This window comes from Macrobrachium nipponense, chromosome 20 (genome assembly GCF_015104395.2).
Source record: "Macrobrachium nipponense isolate FS-2020 chromosome 20, ASM1510439v2, whole genome shotgun sequence".
Classification (NCBI taxonomy): Eukaryota; Metazoa; Arthropoda; class Malacostraca; order Decapoda; family Palaemonidae; genus Macrobrachium; species Macrobrachium nipponense.
Genome location: NC_061089.1, coordinates 4,773,490 through 4,785,989, shown reverse-complemented (window position 1 = coordinate 4,785,989; position 12,500 = coordinate 4,773,490). Strand labels below are relative to the sequence as shown.

The following is a 12,500-nucleotide window of genomic DNA, read 5'->3' as shown; positions in this document are numbered from 1 at the left end:
GTGGGGCACTAATTCGGTATACCCTATACAAATCTGGTTTCATAGCCACTGGAGGTAACTCACCAGTCGTTCCAAAGTTGACTCACTGGTGCTAAGTAGCTTTGAGATGCGACGTTCGTAACAGTTGGCTCCTGTTGGTGGACTGTGTGGGACAGTGAGGATGAGACCGATATCTAAGCATCTTTGAGTTGCCTTTAGGCTAAGAGGAAGATGACAACATTTTTAAGGTTATTTGGCTTATAACCACTAGTGTCTGGTATGAAGTTCCTATCTACTCACTATTGATTGATTACCATACGTGATTTACATGGTATCTCTGTAAACTTCGGCTACAGATACCCGATAAAATTCGAAACTTATATATAATGGTGAAACTTATGGTGGTGAAGTGGAACGTAGACGAATGCAGCTAAATGTTTTTCAGAGGTAGCTTTCATAATGACACGTTTTCGATACTGATTAACCTTCCTCTTTATGTGAAAAATAATGGACTTCGTGATCATTTTTAGTATAACAGATTCAAATGGTTATTTATGATTAGGAAGCCAAAACGGACATCGAATGAACTCATATGTTTCATCTCTGGAAGATATAAAACTCGTTCAGTGCAGAAGATGCTAAATATGAAGTGCCTTCATATAATGGAGGGGTAGTTTATCGGGCAAAAGTAATGTCTACTATCGGTAATAGTGATGGTCATGCAATACTAATGTAAGAGCAGAAGCGATAGTCACTTTGCCTTGTGGTTCTCGAGAGCATTTTCTGACCTTGTGCTAATCTTGCACTGGTGGAGATAAGTAGTCTAAAGGTGCAGCATGACTGAGTCAGAATATGAAGTGGTTGGAGGGTTGATGAGAACACCAAGCTAATATTCACATTCATCAATGTCAAGAACACTGAAAGGAAACTTTGTCATATATGTAAACAAAAATGAATTTCACGTAATTGAATAAACGGCTATAAAATATCAGTAGCACTTGATGAATCTATAGTATTTGATATTCACCACGAGGGAAAAGTTTTTAAGAGGAAATGCCAAAAGAGCGGGCAGCCCAATGCCCTTTTTTAATCCTGACCTGAAAAAAAAGAGAGTGGGCTGGGCTTCGCTACGACGGAAGCAATTGACGTTCCTGACTGTTGAAGAGGAAAAGTTGAGAATCTGGAAAAACAGAAGGGGGAGAATTCCAAAGTTTAGCAGCAGAAGGAAAAAAAATAGTTACCGTCATTCTTTTTGGATTTTGTTGATTTATTTCTCAGCCTTACTTTAATCATCATTTTGAATTCTAAAAAATCAGTCGATAATATGTCATGCTATTTTTTTCCATTGCAGGGAAATCTTGCCATTGCTCTTAAGATCTCTTAAGTTTTTCGGTGATTCTGGCATCTCGCTCAATTAACTTATTTCTTGCTTCTGGCTTCATTCTTTCACTCATTATCTGAATGGTCTATCTCTATTATAGTCGATAGTGGAACACTGCTCTTTCCCTGTCTTGAGTCGTACTTCAGAAGGGTTTGTTTTGTATCCTACCCTGTGCCAGCTTTTTTGTCAATAATCTTGTTCTGTTTATTCCTGTGCAGATGATTATGCTTTTAAAAAATCCCTTCTTTGTCCTCTCAGTCATCTTCACAACTTTCTTCGCTTCAACATCATTAACCTGGGGTGGTGACACCAGTTTTAGTAGCTATAATCAATCAGTCTATTTAGTCTATGTACCATCACTGCAGATCAGGTAGTGGGCTACATCTTTTTTGGACACGTGTTAGATGCACAAGTTTTGCAAATAAATCCATCAATAAACTTTCGTCAGAAGCTTCAACATTTGCGATTAATCTAATTATAAAGCTTTTGAAAAATTGTAGTTAAATTGACAAAATATAAAAAAATGAGAGCTGATAAAGAGCTCAGGGATCTGGTAAAGCTATCTTGATAATAATAATAATAATCATAACAATGATGATGATAATGGAAATAGATATGGAGCTACCAGATTCATATCCCTCCTTTTACTCTTTTAGGTCACTTCTACCTTTACAAAAATATATGAGAATGACTAAACTGAACCATTCAGACCTTTTAACAATCGGGATCAGAGTCAAATGTGTGTGCTCTTCTCACCTGAGGAAATCCTTTAAATTCATGTAGTTGACCGGCACTTGTAAAGAGCATTGTTTTCGTATCTGGTGAAGCTGTTTACAGACATATTTCTGAATATAACTGACTTGAAGCTTCCTGTTTGTAGTACCCTACACTCACTCCGGTATTAGATTCTCCTCAGTTATAATGCTGTCGCCATGGTCTGCTTCTTCTTTATTTTATACAAAGTAGATTTTCTCAATCTTGTTGTACCTGGAGGCTTCATATTCTCAAATACGGAGTTCACAAGCAAGAATGTAATTCACCTGCTTTGACAAGACTTTTATACCATTCTCTCTCAGAATATGGAATTCCTGCATTGTTCAGTATTCTGTGACTCATATAACCTGGCTCACTAAATAGTGAACTGTTGTTATTTCTTGCGGTTGTGTACGCCTCGATCCAGGGGTGTCACCTGATCTCTAAAAGGTGGGGCTGGGGGGTTGTGGGGGGGGGGGATTCTGTAAATTACAAGGTTAATATTGGCGAGCGAAGCAAGCCTATCCAGCTGGGGGGGTTTGAGGTGGGCAGTGGGCGCCATACCCCCACCGAGAAGTTTTTTAAGAAATGAGCATGATTTGGTGTATTTTAATGCTATATAGATATGAATAAATGGATGTATCAAGGGAAAAGGCTGACTGAGTTTTCAGTATTAGTCACTCAACCAGTTTATAAGTCCACGATTTACAAATTAGCTAAAATACGATACCACAAGTCTTCTGTGACAACATCCTCAATATACAGCTCCACTTTACCCTGTACAGACTATGATCAGTATTTAATATTACAAACTTTTGCAGTATAAGTAATTAGGGTAAAAATAAACGTATTGTCTTATGGTGCAGTATACCTATTAAAGGATTTATAGGACTCCATCGAGAGTCTGAAATAGTAGTTTCCTGTAACAATAACAGCCTTTTACTCCAATGTGGGTTTTAATATCTAAGGTTAGAGATGGCAGCAAAAGCGGTAGTAAATAAGTGCATGACAACAATGAGAATGTACCACTTGTGACAGCAATTGTGGAAAAGCAAGAGAAAGTAAGGACGGGGACAATACTGAATGAATTGAATGCTGAATGTACGAAATAAAAATGTTGCAAACAATAACATAGTTGGATGAGAAGAGAAGCAGTGGTGGAGGATAGAGATGCAAGGAGGCAATTCCTTTGTGGGCAGCCTTCGAGGATTAAAGCATCTTTGCAATTGACGAAGAAAGTACTTGCCTCTGGATACAGCCAAACAATATAGGTGCATTAAAGATTGCCAAAAATATTTGACCGTGTGTCTGGAAATGTGTTTACAAATTTATTAGCTATGTTTTGAGGGTCAAGTGTATATTTTATACTATTAGTAACCTCATTTCCATCATATGTTATATAAAACTTGGAAAAAAGGGGTGGGGGTTGGGGGAGTAATTGATATGTTGTCTTCCCCTGAATAAAAAGTTGGGGGAGGGGGTTGGTATGTTCCGCCCGTCGCCCCCGCAGATGACGCCCACGCCTCGATCTCTTCGGCAAGAAAGGATAAGACTTACTCGTAAGCCAATTATTACTCTATGTAAAAGATGGAATGAACATCAGAATGTGCACCGAGTGACCTATAAACGTAAACTTTTGCCTGAGGACATAAGAAGTTATGTTCGAGCGAGCGAGCGGTCTGATAAACAAAGCTACCGAAAATCCGAATGACTGAGAGTCTGCGTTATGTCTCTTGGGCGATTAAAAGTCCAAGCTTGGCATCTACAGAATGATCGTCGAAAAATAGGCCCTCCTGATCTATAGGCATCTCAGATTTCTTGCTTTCAAGAATAACAGAAAACCCGCAGTCGCTGAAGATGTCTCTAACCCTCTTTAGAAAGACATGATGTTCATTGTTTTTTATTTGACGTAAATTCTTTTTGACTGTAGATCAAGAGACAAGAGAAATCTCATCTCGAAAGATTATGTGGAGAACGAAAAGAAAACAGAATGAGGACCTGGGAAACTTATACAAGTGTGACTAACGCACCATTGCAGGAGTGGAAATGCTCTCCAGAATGAGACTGTTCCACTGGTAGAATCACCCGATGAAAGCCAGAACTCATAAATGCAGCCTAGACATCATCCTCCTCCCTCATCTTTTAGTTATGTTTCTCATTATCCTCTTTCAGATAGCTTACCCTTGAATAAAAACAAGAAAATGATTTAGGTGGAAGACATGAATATAATCAATTGCAAAGCGGCTATGTTTTTGGAGAGAGGGAAATAACGATCTCTGGGTATGGAAACTCTACTTATCGTGACAGACAACAAGAGATTTAAAATGTCAGATGCATTCTAGACAACACCGCAAGAGATTTTTTCTTTTTCCAATTCTTAACTGAGAGGCAAACCAATAAAACTCTGCATTGGGTTTTACGCCCACAGTAATAGGTACTGCCAACCAAAATGAGTGGATATAACAGAATTTGAAATGAAAATAAGAACTAACCCATTATCAAATCGATAGATTTATTTTATTTTATTTTTGATGATGTTAGTAATAAGCACACATCTCAAATAGTCTAACATGTTAGCATACAAACAGCGGATATTTAGAAATGACTGAGATTCTGCATCGCGTAATATTTATGAATGTTATGCACAAAGATGTTTTTAATTAGTTTTCCTAACGTCATAAGTAGTACAGAAATTTTTCTCTCCATCTAACTCCAACTTGAGCGCTGCTACTTTTCAACTATCTCTACCATATAAGTCATCAGCAAATCGCCCTCATGGTTTCTTATTTATTCCCTACTACTAAAAAGTCGACTCTCGGCTCTAGTCACGCTGGGGTGACTATTTGGTGGCCTTCAAAGCCAGACTTTTATAGAAAGTCTTCTCCTTTTTCTTGCTAAAGATTTGTACTTTTCTGTAGAATAAAACTATGGAGATGGCTATTTGTCTGTCCGTCAGCAATTTTTCTGTCCGCCCTCAGATGTTGAAAACTACCGAGGTTAGAGGGTTGCAAATTGGTTGAAAGCTTCGTGGGCTGCGGCTGAGAGTTTCGTAGGCTGTACAGAAAGTTCCTTAGGTGGATATTTAACTTGTTTCTTTCGTCCTCAGAACTGATGGCCGTATGAAAGCATTTCCTGTGTGTGGATTGGGAAGGGAAATATCTGATGTTCTTGTCACATCTCTTTCTGTTCCTTTTGATGGTTCAACTTTTTCAATTGTGTTTCTTTTAAGTCGATCTTCAGTATCTGATATTTAAATCAAGGCCTTTTAGTACATTATTCTCAATTGTGATTTTTTTTATTTGTGAAAACCCAAGACAATTTTATTTAATTCATTGACCTATTACGTTGCTCAGCCAGTTTAAAAATGATGAAACGAACCATTTTTCCTTTCAAATTCACTCAATCAAGTTCTGTTATATTTAGCAGCAGTTATTAATATAAATTCAAAATCAAATGTCAACTTCTTGTGCATGTGAGGAATTAAGAAAATACTCTACGAAGAGGGATATTCAATGTGTTTGGAAAGAATCACGAAACCATTTCTTGGTCACAGGAAACGTATCTGAGGCACTACATTTACCAGACTTCCAAAATAACCGGGTCACTGACCTCATGATAGACTAGGCAAGAGATGATAAATATCGTAAAAAAAAAAAAGTGGTTTGTAGAGTTGGTTCCGTACTCAGATTTCGTCATTCTTCCTGTGGCCGACCGTAGGGGCCGATTACCTCAGTGAAAGTCCACCGTGCGAGTCTTAGGAGTTGCCGGCTCGTGTTTCTCAAACCAGTGCGTGACACGAACTCGAATAATTTTATTCGCTGGTTTTGTTTTCTTATACGTTTACTAATTTTTTGCGCTTCATTTTTATATATTCATAGCTCATTGGAGAGAGAGAGAGAGAGGTAATCTTATAATGTAATTAAACTCGTAGATAGAAAATATTAACTGTTATGGAACTGATAGGGTTATGAATCTTGAAATTTCTACCACGGTCCTGCACAATTTTAATACATTTTCTTAACCATCGCATTTTGGTTGCAAAAATACTATTGATAAGGAAATTTTGTCGTATCGGTCTTCTTTGATACCCACAACCCTTAGCAGCCGAAAGCCACTTTTACTTTCAACGCATGGACAATTGTTTCTTGTTGTTTGAGAGCAGTGGAGCAGGTTTATTCATTTCTACAACAAGATCATTTCTCTTGCACTTGAATTTCATGTTGTAAATGGCAAAGATCTCCCCTGCAGTTTTAATCTTTGTTATCCAGTGACATGTTTCGTTAGAATTCGTTGTTTAGAAAAATGGTCGCCACAGTTTAATTAAGAAATTCAGATCTGCCATTATGAAAGGGAACTAATAATAATTCTTTATTCTTAGACGTCAAAATGGGAAAAAGGACAAAAGTAGGATTTTGAATTAAGCGTGTATATTTTTGTACTATTAATTGCTATGTTGAAAAGCCGGGCCATTAATAACTATTAACACCATATTTTAGGAGACCTTCTGTTAGTATCATAGTATCATTTAATGCATTAGCTAAAATTTCCATTTTTAAACACTTTTTGTAATTATCGCTATTTCCAAAAAGTTTGCTGCAACACTCAACATCAACAATGCACGCCGAGTTGGAATCCGAGCGTTCATGGCAAACGTAGATGCAGTCCATTTCGTCGAACATCGTTCGGTCATCTCGGTAAGAGTGTGGAACTCCAGGAGTGATGGAGTTGCTGCCTACTTTACTTCTTACGTCCGGCTGGATAATGATGAAGTGAGACACGTGAGTGTCATTCACTATGGGAGGAAAATCCTTAGCTATGGTGAACCTCAGTTTAGGTGGAGTATTAGAAGGAAATTCGTTGTTCTTGGGGGGATTTTGAGGGATCTGGAGTCTATCAGTGACGCTGAATGTTTTCCTGATGTTTTTTCTAAATAATTGACGAAAGAACTCTCGGAGTGACTGGCTAAGGCTTGTAAGTCCTCAGATTTAATATTTAGAGGATGTGTTATTGAAAATGAGTCCTTTGATAATTCGGGAACATCAGGTGTAGAATCGGGAACAGTGACTGGGAAAACAGGGGTGATGCGAGTGAGCACAAATGGTGCAGCCAGCGGATAAGCTGCCCGCAGTAGGGTATCAGCACCTTGTGGAAGAGAATCAGTCCCAAAGGGAGAAGGATCAATTTGCAAAATAGGACGAACTTCTGCTGCCGTTGATGGGAGAATATTTTCGGCAGGTGATGGCATCTGAGACAACTTTGCTAAAGGCTTTTGTAACCGCGAGTCATCTGGATGCAAAGGAGAAAATCGTTTGCCCGTTTGGGTTAGCCACAAAAGTAGACGTGAACTCCTCTTGGGCCCTGGGAAGGCGAGATGAGTCTGAGAAATCAACAACCCTCGACCGAGAAAATCGCTCCCAATCCACATTTATGTAGGGGGAGTCGATTTGTAGCTCAGTCATATTCTGTAAGGGGTATCTGAGGGGAAGCAGGTAGAGGCTGAAGTTCGCTGGGAAATCGCCGTGTCGAGGAGATGGTGTAGAAACTGGATTTTGGAAATCCTCCGATATGAGACCACCTGAAACAATCGAAGTACACATTAAAAATCTGGCAGGGAAACGTAATGAGTGTATTTCGTTTAAAACTCGGTCATGCAGCAGATGTTTCAGTTTTAAGCATTTTGCATTTCAGGAAAATATTTTGAAAGTCAGACTTACTGTTATATAAGCATGATGATAATCAGCTTATATATAATATATATATATATATATATATATATATATATATATATATATATATATATATATATATATATATATATAAATGAGTTTTACCTCCCGGAAGGAAGTGTTTCATTTATTTACATTTAAATGACATTTAGGAATGTTCTCTGGAAATTCAAAAGCTTTCACAAGTAAAATACATAATGACAAATTTAAACCTTTAGCTCTATTTTATTAATTTTAACTAGGATATCAGATACTAAAGCTCACTCCACATAAAATCTTGATATTCGTGTTTATTTTCGTTTCATGTATAAGTAACACTCACCAAAATATCACCAGGACCTTCTTGTGACGTCGTCTATTGTTCAACCTTTGAGAGGAGTCACCTCCGTCCAAGATCCCTCGTCTCATTACAGTCGATGAAAAGCCTCAGTTTGTTCAATCTCTTTCATCGATACTTTCGTCTGTTGGTCGGTCGGTTTATCTCATGTCATTACCTGTCACGGACTTTCAAGTACAGAAGAGCCACAGAAGATTTGTTCCTACAAAGATAATTTACGTGATTTAATGAAAGGGAGGAGGGGCGTCCTTAGTCCTCGTAAAGAAAATAGATGGCCAGTGAACCATTATGTAGACGTGGGAACGATTAAAATCGTATTGCAATTAAGAAAAAAGTAATAGTAAATGAAAGAGGGCGATCGTTCTGTGGGCTTTTGTATTTCGAGTACAAGGTACATTGGATGTCAGAAGAACTGATGGCTTACAACACTGGATGAACTAAAAATGATGAGAAATTTGCATTAAGGAAGTAGACCACGCTCCTCTTTTGTCTCTTTAAGTCAGCTGGGGTTCTACTGTTTGATACCTATTTTACTGATATCCAGAATTTTACTGCCAATAATGAACGTGAGATAACTTACACTAGCGCACGTAAACACTCACACGTCTGTAACTTACCAGTATCTGAAACAATATGTTTTCCACAGCTCCCTACGAAGAGAGAAACCAGAAGGACAGTGGTGGGTGTCATCAGCACCTGAAGGGACGTAGTAAGTTTGACAAAGGCCATCATCGCTGGTCTTGGGATTCTCGCTGAATTCTGCCTGGAAAAGAAACACAGATGACTGATGCGCAAATTATGAGAAGACATGACGGTGTCTGATGAGCAGGCCACCTCAAAAGTACGAAGTTTGGACACATAACGAAGGACTCATGAGTCCTTCATTTACAATGATCAAGGAGTTTTGATACGGAAAGGATATTGCTCTGGTTTTTTTTTTTGTTTATATCGGTTAACCTGAATATTACATAGAGGCCAAGTTTTGAATTATGCAATTATGTACATCAAATAGCGATGAAACATACTATGTCTATGTATTACTGTGTGTAAGTCGCCAACTGTAGTTGACTGAATGCTGTAATGTAAGATTCCAATATCTGGTGTTTCTTATACGACAGAAGTATAAATGTAAGGTATGCATATTTTATTTGGAATGTGCGGACGTCTTTTATGTCAAACATGTATTAGTATCATTGCATTAAAATAGCACATCATGACAATCATCCCTGTTGCTTCAAATTCAGGACTAGGTAAGTTGGTTTGGTGCCTTATTATAACTTTGGCTCCTGCTGGTGTATCACTACACAGATGCTATGATTGAGTATTGGAACGATAACAGTATCAAGGACAGTTCTTCTGGTGCTGTAATTCACAGAAGCCATTGGCTTGTAAAAGAGAGGCGGCGTTATGTACGAGCTGTCGGGTATGTATAAGGAATTTAATATTGTCGTGTAAAAGTGCCATTACGGTATCACCAAACTTTATCGCTTCTGGTTCGTTAAGATATGGATTATTCATACAAAACAGTGACTCGGCCTACACTCCACCTCATCATTCCAAAACTCTCGAAACGTGAAGGACATTCTTTTTATGTAAAGCCACGTATCATTGGTATCGTTTCAACGTGGATTCTTTAAGAACACGTTTACCCTGTCTTGGTTGGCACATACTATGCAGATATGTGTTCATAGGTTTCTAGCGCAGGCCACTCGACTGGGAAGTGTCATTTAAATGCAGAATGAGATATACTTCCTATATCGACAGTTAAATTTTTTTTGTTTTTTGTTCAGACTGTGTAATACAGATACCACTACGAAAACGGGCTAGACAGTAAAAGGCATAAGGACTATAAGGCATGAAAGGATTATTAAGTAAAGAAGAGAAACTGATTAAAATGATTGTATGGTGGAGTAGGGGATCAATGTGAGGCAGATGAAAAACTGTCATGTAGTAGTGTTATTGTTGCTTCTTGACTCATCAAATTCATGATATGAAACTAAGGTTCTGAGTTGTCGAAGAGAGTTTCGCTTCAGGAACTGTAACTGAGCATATTCTGAAGTACATCAATATAAATAAAAGTCCATTACTCTCAAAGTATATATACCGTTTCATTTCACTTTTATGCTAAGACAAATCGGTACTTATACATCCCAGTATCACTATGAGGACTGCACAGCACAGGTTGCATTAAGTTTTACGGCTTCAAACTAAGAACACCTCTGTAACACGAAATCACGACTGTAACCCACGCCTCTGATTATCATTTCCACGGGAACTTTCGCTAAGTCGTTCATATACTCCAGATTTATTTTCTGAGAACGTGACCCTTGGCAGCATAATCCTCTGATCCCCGAATATCGTTGTGGTGACCATCTGGTGCGTGCTTCAGATGGCAAAGGCCGTCTCTTTCCTAACAAAATCCGGCGTCACTTGAAAACCTATAGGCAACAGTTTCAGGCAGTTTTCTGCTCATACCATAATACGAAGGTTGCAAGCCGTTTTCCAGATACCTAAAACAGCTGTTGGCAAACATGACAGCATATTTTACAAACTTTGAACAAGGTTCATCGTTGGAAAACCAGTTCAGGGTTCACGAGTATTTCTTTTTAAATCTCTGATTTTCCCGTAACAGGTTTCCAGATGTTCTCTTTCTTCTACTTTACAATTATGGTTCTACTTTGGTATTTATGCAGTTTTCTAAGTTTTTAAGTAATTTCTGCTTGTTCTTCGTACTACTGTATTCGCCCTACAGTTCATCAATAATTCACGTTTGATACAGATGCCCTGTATGTTATTATATTTGAATATATAAAGTAAACAAGGCTAATTGTGTGGAAATCTACAATAATCAAGTTTTGTAGGTAAGTAAGGAGCGACACATTTGTTGGCGAATGCAAAATACTTCGACAGCTTTTAACCGTTCAAGTTTTCTTCTACTGACCAGCAGGCTAACCGGAACTTCGAGAAACCATCAGATGTGCTCACATTCTCCTACGACTTCAGCTAGTCTAATATGATCACTTCCTTTACTTAACTTGAGGCTACACCATCGCAGACTAAATCAGACACAAAATGTCTTTTTCTTACGAATAACCATTTCAGGTTTATATTAACTGCATGATCACCATTTGTTAGTTTGTTCGATAGCTGGTGCGGTTTACACCTCGCATTTCGGTATTTCCTAGGTGCGTTAATTAATGTCATACGGTCATGAAGTTATCACTCATCGAGTTCTGTCCACACGTACAAAACTTTATATATATATATATATATATATATATATATATATATATATATATATATATATATATATGTGTGTGTGTGTGTGTGTGTGTGTGTGTGTGTGTGTGTGTGTATGTGTGTTTGGCTATATCTTAGTATGTTCATAATGAAAAAAACCAACAGTATTTTAACGTGTTAATATCAACATTTCAAAGATCAGAGAATATACAGTTATATAACAATAAAAGAAAAATGCGAATCAAAATATTTATCAGTAAAGATAATCACTAATCGACAAAGAAACGAGTACCCCAAAACGTACCCGGAGCTGCACGAAATCGTTTTACGTCAATCTTTGCACCGTGATATTCCATCTAAGGCAGCATTCCTTACCTTATTTACTCGGTTGCTTTATTCCATGAGACAGGATATGGGACCACATACACACACACTGAATCCAGACTGCGATTAAAATGTCGAGTCTCGAGCATCGACCAAAGTCATCGCCGTTCCAAAGCACCTGGAACAGACAGCGGCCGCATTCACTCTCACTTTCGGCCAGACTCGCTGTGGGAGCGACCGAGGCAGATAAGAGGGTCAGTTGGCCAGGTCGGTTTACGGTAGGTGGAACCCAAGGCTTGGTGGAACCCAAGACGGAACTTGGTAGGCACTGAACCCTTTCACTGCCAGTTGCCACTCGTTCATTATTGCCTTTGATTACGTTCGTTCAAATTTGCAATTCGGAACAAGGACGCAGCCACGTGGTCTCGCGATGAAAAATAATGGAATGTGTAGAAAAATGGCTGATATGTAATAAACTTTGCCTTATTCGGTAATGGTCGCTGGATTGATTTGTTCTCAAAACGAAATTGCAATGACAAAAGACGCAAATGATTAAATACGTGACAGTATTCCAGAAGTGAATGGAAGCAATAACTTTTCTGATAATGAGATCTCAAATTACAGCTCACTCTGACGCGCACAGCCACACGAACTCACACTCAACGGTCTCAGTGCAGAGAAGAAAAGTACTTCCTCAAATGGGATAGGGCGAGCGTCAAGTCCAGAGACGGTTGGACCGTTCTGTTTTCACGACTGAGTT

General features: G+C 38.4%; 1 protein-coding gene and 1 long non-coding RNA gene across 2 annotated transcripts in view; both read right to left on the bottom strand.

Annotated features, from left to right (window-relative positions):
• Positions 1-215, bottom strand: part of LOC135221731 (D-altritol 5-dehydrogenase-like) — a 13,881-nt gene extending 13,666 nt beyond the window's left edge. Inside the window, exon 1 of the mRNA XM_064259526.1 lies at positions 64-215. The gene's annotated coding sequence lies outside the window, so the exon portion shown is untranslated. The remainder of the gene's footprint in view (positions 1-63) is intronic.
• A 6,308-nt stretch (positions 216-6,523) lies between these two features.
• On the bottom strand, positions 6,524-12,057 carry LOC135221725 (uncharacterized). The gene is made up of 3 exons (XR_010316077.1): positions 11,792-12,057; positions 8,794-8,939; positions 6,524-7,688 (listed from the first exon to the last, which is right to left on the bottom strand). It is a non-coding gene; the product is annotated as an uncharacterized LOC135221725 (long non-coding RNA).
• Positions 12,058-12,500: the final 443 nt, after the last annotated feature.